Genomic DNA, 15,199 nt, shown 5'->3' on the forward strand with positions numbered 1-15,199 from the left:
AGAACAAATTTGTTAGCATAAAAATAAAGCCAGAAAATGAAGAGCTGTTTAATCACTCAATTGGATTTTTTTTGCCAGCATATTTCTTTTTCTCTGCAACCCACTGCTAAATTGTGCTTCCTATCTGTTTTTATAAAATCACTGAATCAAATCTAACTCTGATTACATCAGAGAAGGCCAGGTACCCTACACCATAACAGGGGGTTTGAAATTTTGACTTGTCTACTTAAAGATCACCAAAATCTGATAACAAGGTCAATTACGTCCCTGGGTGGGATTGAACCACCAACCTTTTGGTTAGTAGCCAGACACACTAACCGATTGTGCCACAGAGACACTTTGTAAAAAGTGCATACTGACAAAGGCTAATAAGCATACATCTAGAACGTTTCCTAGAAAAACTTTAAAAAGTCAATAATCTGGAGAGTTTTTGTAAGATGTTTCTTCCATCAACCAACGAAGAAACACATTGGTACTTTCCCTTGATGAGTGAGTGCTTCAGGATCTCTTGCACTTACATGTGCAGCAGAGTACTGCAATGGAAACATAACCCAGAGGTAGGCAGATTGAAACTATCCTTTGCTATATGCATTTTTTTTTGTTAATTTAAGTAATCAAAACTGGGATTGATATTTTTGCTCTTTTATTTTTACTTAAAGTACAATAACTTTTGCCATTTTAATTTGTTTTAATAGTATATTGACAGTATAGTTTTCTTTAAAAAATCCACTTAATTTTCTTTACCCTATTATTAAAAGGGTAATTGACAAAAACAAACTACATTGTCACCAGAAGAGCAATACAAAATGTACAAGTGATATATTAAAATCATCTTTCCAGCTTGAATTTCAATGATGCATTGGGGCAACGATTTTGTGAGAAACATCTTCACCCTTAAATAAAGATTTTCTTAATTCCTTACCTGTGTGCTAATTAGATATCACCTTGTTTTCACATTAAACAGACTTCCACATGAGAAAGCAGCAAGGATGCAGTGGCGTTAATGTTTCCTGGTGTCAACCTGTGTTATTTCAGTAGACATTGAAATGAGGATGCATCTTGCTGCCTTTCCAATGAAGCAAGTTTAATTTAGTAATAGGTGAAAAACCATCCCTACAAAGGTGTTAATCAGAGACTTGGCTTTGTGGACACTTTTCAGAGAACAAATTTGTTAGCATAAAAATAAAGCCAGAAAATAAAGAGCTGTTTAATCACTCAATTGGATTTTTTTTGCCAGCATATTTATTTTTCTCTGCAACCCACTGCTAAATTGTGCTTCCTAGCTGTTTTTATAAAATCAATGAATCAAATCTAACTCTGATTACATCAGAGAAGGCCAGGTACCCTACACCATAACAGGGGGTTTGAAATTTTGACTTGTCTACTTAAAGATCACCAAAATCTGATAACAAGGTCAATTACGTCCCTGGGTGGGATTGAACCACCAACCTTTTGGTTAGTAGCTGGACACACTAACCGATTGCGCCACAGAGACACTTTGCAAAAAGTACCTACTGACAAAGGCATACATCTAGAACGTTTCCTAGAAAAACTTTAAAAAGTCAATAATCTGGAGAGTTGTTGTAAGATGTTTCTTCCATCAACCAACGAAGAAACACATTGGTACTTTCCCATGATGACTGAGTGCTTCAGGATCACTTGCACTTACATGTGCAGCAGAGTACTGCAATGGAAGCATGCTGAGCCCATAACCCAGAGGTAGGCAGATTGAAACTATCCTTTGCTATATGCATTTTTTTTTGTTAATTTAAGTAATCAAAACTGGGATTGATATTTTTGCTCTTTTATTTTTACTTAAAGTACAATAACTTTTACCATTTTAATTTGTTTTAATAGTATATTGACAGTATAGTTTTCTTTAAAAAATCCACTTAATTTTCTTTACCCTATTATTAAAAGGGTAATTGACAAAAACAAACTACATTGTCACCAGAAGAGCAATACAAAATGTACAAGTGATATATTAAAATCATCTTTCCAGCTTGAATTTCAATGATGCATTGGGGCAACGATTTTGTGAGAAACATCTTCACCCTTAAATAAAGATTTTCTTAATTCCTTACCTGTGTGCTAATTAGATATCACCTTGTTTTCACATTAAACAGACTTCTACATGAGAAAGCAGCAAGGATGCAGTGGCGTTAATGTTTCCTGGTGTCAACCCGTATTATTTCAGTAGACATTGAAATGAGGATGCATCTTGCTGCCTTTCCAATGAAGCAAATTTAATTTAGTAATAGGTGAAAAACCATCCCTACAAAGGTGTTAATCAGAGACTTGGCTTTGTGGACACTTTTCAAAGAACAAATTTGTTAGCATTAAAATAAAGCCAGAAAATGAAGAGCTGTTTAATCACTCAATTGGATTTTTTTGCCAGCATATTTCTTTTTCTCTTCAACCCACTGCTAAATTGTGCTTCCTAGCTGTTTTTATAAAATCACTGAATCAAATCTGATTACATCAGAGAAGGCCAGGTACCCTACACCATAAGAGGGGGTTTGAAATTTTGACTTGTCTACTTAAAGATCACCAAAATCTGATAACAAGGTCAATTACGTCCCTGGTTGGGATTGAACCACCAACCTTTTGGTTAATAGCCGTGCACACAAACTGATTGCGCCACAGAGACACTTTGCAAAAGTCCATACTGACAAAGGCTAATAAGCATTCATCTAAAACGTTTCCTAGAAAAACTTTAAAAAGTCAATAATCTGGAGAGTTTTTGTAAGATGTTTCTTCCATCAACCAACGAAGAAACACATTGGTACTTTCCCATGATGAGTGAGTGCTTCAGGATCTCTTGCACTTACATGTGCAGCAGAGTACAGCAATGGAAGCATGCTGGGCCCATAACCCAGCGGTAGGCAGATTGAAACTATCCTTTGCTATATGCATTTTTTTTTTGTTAATTAAAGTAATCCAAAACTGGGATTGATATTTCGGCTCTTTTATTTTTACTTAAAGTACAATAACTTTTACCATTTTAATTTGTTTTAATAGTATATTGACAGTATTGTTTTCTTTCAAAAATCCACTTAATTTTCTTTACCCTATTATTAAAATGGTAATTGACAAAAACAAACTACATTGTCACCAGAAGAGCAATACAAAATGTACAAGTGATATATTAAAATCATCTTTCCAGCTTGAATTTCAATGATGCATTGGGGCAACGATTTTGTGAGAAACATCTTCACCCTTAAATAAAGATTTTCTTAATTCCTTACCTGTGTGCTAATTAGATATCACCTTGTTTTCACATTAAACAGACTTCCACATGAGAAAGCAGCAAGGATACAGTGGCGTTAATGTTTCCTGGTGTCAACCTGTATTATTTCAGTAGACATTGAAATGAGGATGCATCTTGCTGCCTTTCCAATGAAGCAAGTTTAATTTAGTAATAGGTGAAAAACCATCCCTACAAAGGTGTTAATCAGAGACTTGGCTTTGTGGACACTTTTCAAAGAACAAATTTGTTAGCATAAAAATAAAGACAGAAAATGAAGAGCTGTTTAATCACTCAATTGGATTTTTTTTGGCAGCATATTTCTTTTTCTCGGCAGCATATTTCTTTTTCTCTGCAACCCACTGCTAAATTGTGCTTCCTAGCTGTTTTTATAAAATCACTGAATCAAATCTTACTCTGATTACATCAGAGAAGGCCAGGTACCCTACACCATAACAGGGGGTTTGAAATTTTGACTTGTCTACTTAAAGATCACCAAAATCCGATAACAAGGTCAATTACGTCCCTGGTTGGGATTGAACCACCAACCTTTTGGTTAGTAGCCGGACACACTAACCGATTGCGCCACAGAGACACTTTGCAAAAAGTACATACTGACAAAGTCTAATAAGCATACATCTAGAACGTTTCCTAGAAAAACTTTAAAAAGTCAATAATCTGGAGAGTTTTTGTAAGATGTTTCTTCCATCAACCAATGAAGAAACACATTGGTACTTTCCCATGATGAGTGAGTGCTTCTGGATCTCTTGCACTTACATGTGCAGCAGAGTACTGCAATGGAAGCATGCTGGGCCCATAACCCAGAGGTAGACAGATTGAAACTATCCTTTGCTATATGCATTTTTTTTGTTAATTTAAGTAATCAAAACTGGGATTGATATTTTTGCTCTTTTATTATTACTTAAAGTACAATAACTTTTACCATTTTAATTTGTTTTAATAGTATATTGACAGTATAGTTTTCTTTAAAAAATCCACTTAATTTTCTTTACCCTATTATTAAAAGGGTAATTGACAAAAACAAACTACATTGTCACCAGAAGAGCAATACAAAATGTACAAGTGATATATTAAAATCATATTTCCAGCTTGAATTTCAATGATGCATTGGGGCAACGATTTTGTGAGAAACATCTTCACCCTTAAATAAAGATTTTCTTAATTCCTTACCTGTGTGCTAATTAGATATCACCTTGTTTTCACATTAAACAGACTTCTACATGAGAAAGCAGCAAGGATGCAGTGGCGTTAATGTTTCCTGGTGTCAACCTGTATTATTTCAGTAGACATTGAAATGAGGATGCATCTTGCTGCCTTTCCAATGAAGCAAGTTTAATTTAGTAATAGGTGAAAAACCATCCCTACAAAGGTGTTAATCAGAGACTTGGCTTTGTGGACACTTTTCAGAGAACAAATTTGTTAGCATAAAAATAAAGCCAGAAAATGAAGAGCTGTTTAATCACTCAATTGGATTTTTTTTGCCAGCATATTTCTTTTTCTCTGCAACCCACTGCTAAATTGTGCTTCCTAGCTGTTTTTATAAAATCACTGAATCAATTCTAACTCTGATTACATCAGAGAAGGCCAGGTACCCTACATCATAACAGGGGGTTTGAAATTTTGACTTGTCTACTTAAAGATCACCAAAATCTGATAAGGTCAATTACGTCCCTGGTTGGGATTGAACCACCAACCTTTTGGTTAGTAGCCGGACACACTAACCGATTGCGCCACAGAGACACTTCGCAAAAAGTACATACTGACAAAGGCTAATAAGCATACATCTAGAACGTTTCCTAGAAAAACTTTAAAAAGTCAATAATCTGGAGAGTTTTTGTAAAATGTTTCTTCCATCAACCAACGAAGAAACACATTGGTACTTTCCCATGATGAGTGAGTGCTTCAGGATCTCTTGCACTTACATGTGCAGCAGAGTACTGCAATGGAAGCATGCTGGGCCCATAACCCAGAGGTAGGCAGATTGAAACTATCCTTTGCTATATGCATTTTTTTTGTTAATTTTAGTAATCAAAACTGGGATTGATATTTTTGCTCTTTTATTTTTACTTGAAGTACAATAACTTTTACCATTTTAATTTGTTTGAATAGTATATTGACAGTATAGTTTTCTTTAAAAAAATCCACTTAATTTTCTTTACCCTATTATTAAAAGGGTAATTGACAAAAACAAACTACATTGTCACCAGAAGAGCAATACAAAATGTACAAGTGATATATTAAAATCATCTTTCCAGCTTGAATCTCAATGATGCATTGGGGCAACGATTTTGTGAGAAACATCTTCACCCTTAAATAAAGATTTTCTTAATTCCTTACCTGTGTGCTAATTAGATATCACCTTGTTTTCACATTAAACAGACTTCCACATGAGAAAGCAGCAAGGATGCAGTGGCGTTAATGTTTCCTGGTGTTAATCTGTATTATTTCAGTAGAAATTGAAATGAGGATGCATCTTGCTGCCTTTCCAATGAAGCAAATTTAATTTAGTAATAGGTGAAAAACCATCCCTACAAAGGTGTTAATCAGAGACTTGGCTTTGTGGACACTTTTCAGAGAACAAATTTGTTAGCATAAAAATAAAGCCAGAAAATTAAGAGCTGTTTAATTACTCAATTGGATTTTTTTGCCAGCATATTTCTTTTTCTCTGCAACCCACTGCTAAATTGTGCTTCCTAGCTGTTTTTATAAAATCACTGAATCAAATCTAACTCTGATTACATCAGAGAAAGCAAGGTACCCTACACCATAAGAGGGGGTTTGAAATTTTGACTTGTCTACTTAAAGATCACCAAAATCTGATAACAAGGTCAATTACGTCCCTGGGTGGGATTGAACCACCAACCTTTTAGTTTATAGCCGTACACACTAACTGATTGCGCCTCAGAGACACTTTGCAAAAGTACATACTGACAAAGGCTAATAAGCATTCATCTAAAACGTTTCCTAGAAAAACTTTAAAAAGTCAATAATCTGGAGAGTTTTTGTAAGATGTTTCTTCCATCCACCAACGAAGAAACACATTGGTACTTTCCCATGATGAGTGAGTGCTTCAGGATCTCTTGCACTTACATGTGCAGCAGAGTACTGCAATGGAAGCATGCTGGGCCCATAACCCAGAGGTAGGCAGATTAAAACTATCCTCTGCTATATGCATTTTATTTGTTAATTAAAGTAATCCAAAACTGGGATTGATATTTTTGCTCTTTTATTTTTCATTAAAGTACAATAACTTTTACCATTTTAATTTGTTTTAATAGTATATTGAAAGTATTGTTTTCTTTTAAAAATCCACTTAATTTTCTTTACCCTATTATTAAAATGGTAATTGACAAAAACAAACTACATTGTCACCAGAAGAGCAATACAAAATGTACAAGTGATATATTAAAATCATCTTTCCAGCTTGAATTTCAATGATGCATTGGGGCAACGATTTTGTGAGAAACATTTTCACCCTTAAATAAAGATTTTCTTAATTCCTTACCTGTGTGCTAATTAGATATCACCTTGTTTTCACATTAAACAGACTTCCACATGAGAAAGCAGCAAGGATGCAGTGGCGTTAATGTTTCCTGGTGTCAACCTGTATTATTTCAGTAGACATTGAAATGAGGATGCATCTTGCTGCCTTTCCAATGAAGCAAGTTTAATTTAGTAATAGGTGAAAAACCATCCTTACAAAGGTGTTAATCAGAGACTTGGCTTTGTGGACACTTTTCAGAGAACAAATTTGTTAGCATAAAAATAAAGCCAGAAAATGAAGAGCTGTTTAATCACTCAATTGGATTTTTTTGCCAGCATATTTCTTTTTCTCTGCAACCCACTGCTAAATTGTGCTTCCTAGCTGTTTTCATAAAATCACTGAATCAAATCTAACTCTGATTACATCAGAGAAGGCCAGGTACCCTACACCATAAGAGGGGGTTTGAAATTTTGACTTGTCTACTTAAAGATCACCAAAATCTGATAACAAGGTCAATTACGTCCCTGGGTGGGATTGAACCACCAACCTTTTGGTTTATAGCCGTACACACTAACTGATTGCGCCACAGAGACACTTTGCAAATGTACATACTGACAAAGGCTAATAAGCATTCATCTAAAACGTTTCCTAGAAAAACTTTAAAAAGTCAATAATCTGGAGAGTTTTTGTAAGATGTTTCTTCCATCCACCAACGAAGAAACACATTGGTACTTTCCCATGATGACTGAGTGCTTCAGGATCTCTTGCACTTACATGTGCAGCAGAGTACTGCAATGGAAGCATGCTGGGCCCATAACCCAGAGGTAGGCAGATTAAAACTATCCTCTGCTATATGCATTTTTTTTGTTAATTAAAGTAATCCAAAACTGGGATTGATATTTTTGCTCTTTTATTTTTCATTAAAGTACAATAACTTTTACCATTTTAATTTGTTTTAATAGTATATTGAAAGTATTGTTTTCTTTTAAAAATCCACTTAATTTTCTTTACCCTATTATTAAAATGGTAATTGACAAAAACAAACTACATTGTCACCAGAAGAGCAATACAAATTGTACAAGTGATATATTAAAATCATCTTTCCAGCTTGAATTTCAATGATGCATTGGGGCAACGATTTTGTGAGAAACATTTTCACCCTTAAATAAAGATTTTCTTAATTCCTTACCTGTGTGCTAATTAGATATCACCTTGTTTTCACATTAAACAGACTTCCACATGAGAAAGCAGCAAGGATGCAGTGGCGTTAATGTTTCCTGGTGTCAACCTGTATTATTTCAGTAGACATTGAAATGAGGATGCATCTTGCTGCCTTTCCAATGAAGCAAATTTAATTTAGTAATAGGTGAAAAACCATCCTTACAAAGGTGTTAATCAGAGACTTGGCTTTGTGGACACTTTTCAGAGAACAAATTTGTTAGCATAAAAATAAAGCCAGAAAATGAAGAGCTGTTTAATCACTCAATTGGATTTTTTTGCCAGCATATTTCTTTTTCTCTGCAACCCACTGCTAAATTGTGCTTCCTAGCTGTTTTTATAAAATCACTGAATCAAATCTAACTCTGATTACATCAGAGAAGGCCAGGTACCCTACACCATAAGAGGGGGTTTGAAATTTTGACTTGTCTACTTAAAGATCACCAAAATCTGATAACAAGGTCAATTACGTCCCTGGGTGGGATTGAACCACCAACCTTTTGGTTAATAGCCATATACACTAACCGATTGCGCCACAGAGACACTTTGCAAAAAGTACATACTGACAAAGTCTAATAAGCATACATCTAGAACGTTTCCTAGAAAAACTTTAAAAAGTCAATAATCTGGAGAGTTTTTGTAAGATGTTTCTTCCATCAACCAATGAAGAAACACATTGGTACTTTCCCATGATGAGTGAGTGCTTCTGGATCTCTTGCACTTACATGTGCAGCAGAGTACTGCAATGGAAGCATGCTGGGCCCATAACCCAGAGGTAGGCAGATTGAAACTATCCTTTGCTATATGCATTTTTTTTTGTTAATTTAAGTAATCAAAACTGGGATTGATATTTTTGCTCTTTTATTATTACTTAAAGTACAATAACTTTTACCATTTTAATTTGTTTTAATAGTATATTGACAGTATAGTTTTCTTTAAAAAATCCACTTAATTTTCTTTACCCTATTATTAAAAGGGTAATTGACAAAAACAAACTACATTGTCACCAGAAGAGCAATACAAAATGTACAAGTGATATATTAAAATCATATTTCCAGCTTGAATTTCAATGATGCATTGGGGCAACGATTTTGTGAGAAACATCTTCACCCTTAAATAAAGATTTTCTTAATTCCTTACCTGTGTGCTAATTAGATATCACCTTGTTTTCACATTAAACAGACTTCTACATGAGAAAGCAGCAAGGATGCAGTGGCGTTAATGTTTCCTGGTGTCAACCTGTATTATTTCAGTAGACATTGAAATGAGGATGCATCTTGCTGCCTTTCCAATGAAGCAAGTTTAATTTAGTAATAGGTGAAAAACCATCCCTACAAAGGTGTTAATCAGAGACTTGGCTTTGTGGACACTTTTCAGAGAACAAATTTGTTAGCATAAAAATAAAGCCAGAAAATGAAGAGCTGTTTAATCACTCAATTGGATTTTTTTTGCCAGCATATTTCTTTTTCTCTGCAACCCACTGCTAAATTGTGCTTCCTAGCTGTTTTTATAAAATCACTGAATCAATTCTAACTCTGATTACATCAGAGAAGGCCAGGTACCCTACATCATAACAGGGGGTTTGAAATTTTGACTTGTCTACTTAAAGATCACCAAAATCTGATAAGGTCAATTACGTCCCTGGTTGGGATTGAACCACCAACCTTTTGGTTAGTAGCCGGACACACTAACCGATTGCGCCACAGAGACACTTCGCAAAAAGTACATACTGACAAAGGCTAATAAGCATACATCTAGAACGTTTCCTAGAAAAACTTTAAAAAGTCAATAATCTGGAGAGTTTTTGTAAAATGTTTCTTCCATCAACCAACGAAGAAACACATTGGTACTTTCCCATGATGAGTGAGTGCTTCAGGATCTCTTGCACTTACATGTGCAGCAGAGTACTGCAATGGAAGCATGCTGGGCCCATAACCCAGAGGTAGGCAGATTGAAACTATCCTTTGCTATATGCATTTTTTTTGTTAATTTTAGTAATCAAAACTGGGATTGATATTTTTGCTCTTTTATTTTTACTTGAAGTACAATAACTTTTACCATTTTAATTTGTTTGAATAGTATATTGACAGTATAGTTTTCTTTAAAAAAATCCACTTAATTTTCTTTACCCTATTATTAAAAGGGTAATTGACAAAAACAAACTACATTGTCACCAGAAGAGCAATACAAAATGTACAAGTGATATATTAAAATCATCTTTCCAGCTTGAATCTCAATGATGCATTGGGGCAACGATTTTGTGAGAAACATCTTCACCCTTAAATAAAGATTTTCTTAATTCCTTACCTGTGTGCTAATTAGATATCACCTTGTTTTCACATTAAACAGACTTCCACATGAGAAAGCAGCAAGGATGCAGTGGCGTTAATGTTTCCTGGTGTTAATCTGTATTATTTCAGTAGAAATTGAAATGAGGATGCATCTTGCTGCCTTTCCAATGAAGCAAATTTAATTTAGTAATAGGTGAAAAACCATCCCTACAAAGGTGTTAATCAGAGACTTGGCTTTGTGGACACTTTTCAGAGAACAAATTTGTTAGCATAAAAATAAAGCCAGAAAATTAAGAGCTGTTTAATTACTCAATTGGATTTTTTTGCCAGCATATTTCTTTTTCTCTGCAACCCACTGCTAAATTGTGCTTCCTAGCTGTTTTTATAAAATCACTGAATCAAATCTAACTCTGATTACATCAGAGAAAGCAAGGTACCCTACACCATAAGAGGGGGTTTGAAATTTTGACTTGTCTACTTAAAGATCACCAAAATCTGATAACAAGGTCAATTACGTCCCTGGGTGGGATTGAACCACCAACCTTTTAGTTTATAGCCGTACACACTAACTGATTGCGCCTCAGAGACACTTTGCAAAAGTACATACTGACAAAGGCTAATAAGCATTCATCTAAAACGTTTCCTAGAAAAACTTTAAAAAGTCAATAATCTGGAGAGTTTTTGTAAGATGTTTCTTCCATCCACCAACGAAGAAACACATTGGTACTTTCCCATGATGAGTGAGTGCTTCAGGATCTCTTGCACTTACATGTGCAGCAGAGTACTGCAATGGAAGCATGCTGGGCCCATAACCCAGAGGTAGGCAGATTAAAACTATCCTCTGCTATATGCATTTTATTTGTTAATTAAAGTAATCCAAAACTGGGATTGATATTTTTGCTCTTTTATTTTTCATTAAAGTACAATAACTTTTACCATTTTAATTTGTTTTAATAGTATATTGAAAGTATTGTTTTCTTTTAAAAATCCACTTAATTTTCTTTACCCTATTATTAAAATGGTAATTGACAAAAACAAACTACATTGTCACCAGAAGAGCAATACAAAATGTACAAGTGATATATTAAAATCATCTTTCCAGCTTGAATTTCAATGATGCATTGGGGCAACGATTTTGTGAGAAACATTTTCACCCTTAAATAAAGATTTTCTTAATTCCTTACCTGTGTGCTAATTAGATATCACCTTGTTTTCACATTAAACAGACTTCCACATGAGAAAGCAGCAAGGATGCAGTGGCGTTAATGTTTCCTGGTGTCAACCTGTATTATTTCAGTAGACATTGAAATGAGGATGCATCTTGCTGCCTTTCCAATGAAGCAAGTTTAATTTAGTAATAGGTGAAAAACCATCCTTACAAAGGTGTTAATCAGAGACTTGGCTTTGTGGACACTTTTCAGAGAACAAATTTGTTAGCATAAAAATAAAGCCAGAAAATGAAGAGCTGTTTAATCACTCAATTGGATTTTTTTGCCAGCATATTTCTTTTTCTCTGCAACCCACTGCTAAATTGTGCTTCCTAGCTGTTTTCATAAAATCACTGAATCAAATCTAACTCTGATTACATCAGAGAAGGCCAGGTACCCTACACCATAAGAGGGGGTTTGAAATTTTGACTTGTCTACTTAAAGATCACCAAAATCTGATAACAAGGTCAATTACGTCCCTGGGTGGGATTGAACCACCAACCTTTTGGTTTATAGCCGTACACACTAACTGATTGCGCCACAGAGACACTTTGCAAAAGTACATACTGACAAAGGCTAATAAGCATTCATCTAAAACGTTTCCTAGAAAAACTTTAAAAAGTCAATAATCTGGAGAGTTTTTGTAAGATGTTTCTTCCATCCACCAACGAAGAAACACATTGGTACTTTCCCATGATGACTGAGTGCTTCAGGATCTCTTGCACTTACATGTGCAGCAGAGTACTGCAATGGAAGCATGCTGGGCCCATAACCCAGAGGTAGGCAGATTAAAACTATCCTCTGCTATATGCATTTTTTTTGTTAATTAAAGTAATCCAAAACTGGGATTGATATTTTTGCTCTTTTATTTTTCATTAAAGTACAATAACTTTTACCATTTTAATTTGTTTTAATAGTATATTGAAAGTATTGTTTTCTTTTAAAAATCCACTTAATTTTCTTTACCCTATTATTAAAATGGTAATTGACAAAAACAAACTACATTGTCACCAGAAGAGCAATACAAATTGTACAAGTGATATATTAAAATCATCTTTCCAGCTTGAATTTCAATGATGCATTGGGGCAACGATTTTGTGAGAAACATTTTCACCCTTAAATAAAGATTTTCTTAATTCCTTACCTGTGTGCTAATTAGATATCACCTTGTTTTCACATTAAACAGACTTCCACATGAGAAAGCAGCAAGGATGCAGTGGCGTTAATGTTTCCTGGTGTCAACCTGTATTATTTCAGTAGACATTGAAATGAGGATGCATCTTGCTGCCTTTCCAATGAAGCAAGTTTAATTTAGTAATAGGTGAAAAACCATCCTTACAAAGGTGTTAATCAGAGACTTGGCTTTGTGGACACTTTTCAGAGAACAAATTTGTTAGCATAAAAATAAAGCCAGAAAATGAAGAGCTGTTTAATCACTCAATTGGATTTTTTTGCCAGCATATTTCTTTTTCTCTGCAACCCACTGCTAAATTGTGCTTCCTAGCTGTTTTTATAAAATCACTGAATCAAATCTAACTCTGATTACATCAGAGAAGGCCAGGTACCCTACACCATAAGAGGGGGTTTGAAATTTTGACTTGTCTACTTAAAGATCACCAAAATCTGATAACAAGGTCAATTACGTCCCTGGGTGGGATTGAACCACCAACCTTTTGGTTAATAGCCATATACACTAACTGATTGCGCCACAGAGACACTTAGCAAAAGTACATACTGACAAAGGCTAATAAGCATTCATCTAAAACGTTTCCTAGAAAAACTTTAAAAAGTCAATAATCTGGAGAGTTTTTGTAAGATGTTTCTTCCATCAACCAACGAAGAAACACATTGGTACTTTCCCATGATGACTGAGTGCTTCAGGATCTCTTGCACTTACATGTGCAGCAGAGTACTGCAGTGGAAGCATGCTGGGCCCATAACCCAGAGGTAGGCAGATTAAAACTATCCTCTGCTATATGCATTTTTTTTGTTAATTAAAGTAATCCAAAACTGGGATTGATATTTTTGCTCTTTTATTTTTCATTAAAGTACAATAACGTTTACCATTTTAATTTGTTTTAATAGTATATTGAAAGTATTGTTTTCTTTTAAAAATCCACTTAATTTTCTTTACCCTATTATTAAAATGGTAATTGACAAAAACAAACTACATTGTCACCAGAAGAGCAATACAAAATGTACAAGTGATATATTAAAATCATCTTTCCAGCTTGAATTTCAATGATGCATTGGGGCAACGATTTTGTGAGAAACATTTTCACCCTTAAATAAAGATTTTCTTAATTCCTTACCTGTGTGCTAATTAGATATCACCTTGTTTTCACATTAAACAGACTTCCACATGAGAAAGCAGCAAGGATGCAGTGGCGTTAATGTTTCCTGGTGTCAACCTGTATTATTTCAGTAGACATTGAAATGAGGATGCATCTTGCTGCCTTTCCAATGAAGCAAGTTTAATTTAGTAATAGGTGAAAAACCATCCTTACAAAGGTGTTAATCAGAGACTTGGCTTTGTGGACACTTTTCAGAGAACAAATTTGTTAGCATAAAAATAAAGCCAGAAAATGAAGAGCTGTTTAATCACTCAATTGGATTTTTTTGCCAGCATATTTCTTTTTCTCTGCAACCCACTGCTAAATTGTGCTTCCTAGCTGTTTTTATAAAATCACTGAATCAAATCTAACTCTGATTACATCAGAGAAGGCCAGGTACCCTACACCATAAGAGGGGGTTTGAAATTTTGACTTGTCTACTTAAAGATCACCAAAATCTGATAACAAGGTCAATTACGTCCCTGGGTGGGATTGAACCACCAACCTTTTGGTTAATAGCCATATACACTAACTGATTGCGCCACAGAGACACTTAGCAAAAGTACATACTGACAAAGGCTAATAAGCATTCATCTAAAACGTTTCCTAGAAAAACTTTAAAAAGTCAATAATCTGGAGAGTTTTTGTAAGATGTTTCTTCCATCAACCAACGAAGAAACACATTGGTACTTTCCCATGATGACTGAGTGCTTCAGGATCTCTTGCACTTACATGTGCAGCAGAGTACTGCAGTGGAAGCATGCTGGGCCCATAACCCAGAGGTAGGCAGATTAAAACTATCCTCTGCTATATGCATTTTTTTTGTTAATTAAAGTAATCCAAAACTGGGATTGATATTTTTGCTCTTTTATTTTTCATTAAAGTACAATAACGTTTACCATTTTAATTTGTTTTAATAGTATATTGAAAGTATTGTTTTCTTTTAAAAATCCACTTAATTTTCTTTACCCTATTATTAAAATGGTAATTGACAAAAACAAACTACATTGTCACCAGAAGAGCAATACAAAATGTACAAGTGATATATTAAAATCATCTTTCCAGCTTGAATTTCAATGATGCATTGGGGCAACGATTTTGTGAGAAACATTTTCACCCTTAAATAAAGATTTTCTTAATTCCTTACCTGTGTGCTAATTAGATATCACCTTGTTTTCACATTAAACAGACTTCCACATGAGAAAGCAGCAAGGATGCAGTGGCGTTAATGTTTCCTGGTGTCAACCTGTATTATTTCAGTAGACATTGAAATGAGGATGCATCTTGCTGCCTTTCCAATGAAGCAAGTTTAATTTAGTAATAGGTGAAAAACCATCCTTACAAAGGTGTTAATCAGAGACTTGGCTTTGTGGACACTTTTCAGAGAACAAATTTGT

The 15,199-nt window shown here is 34.6% G+C and overlaps 1 non-coding gene across 1 annotated transcript; it reads right to left on the bottom strand.

The window, feature by feature from the left end:
• Positions 1-262: 262 nt before the first annotated feature.
• TRNAS-ACU (transfer RNA serine (anticodon ACU)) lies at positions 263-336 on the bottom strand. The gene has a single exon. It is a non-coding gene; the product is annotated as a tRNA-Ser (tRNA).
• Between the last annotated feature and the right edge of the window lie 14,863 nt (positions 337-15,199).

Source organism: Pseudophryne corroboree, unplaced genomic scaffold, assembly GCF_028390025.1.
Source record: "Pseudophryne corroboree isolate aPseCor3 unplaced genomic scaffold, aPseCor3.hap2 scaffold_1284, whole genome shotgun sequence".
Classification (NCBI taxonomy): Eukaryota; Metazoa; Chordata; class Amphibia; order Anura; family Myobatrachidae; genus Pseudophryne; species Pseudophryne corroboree.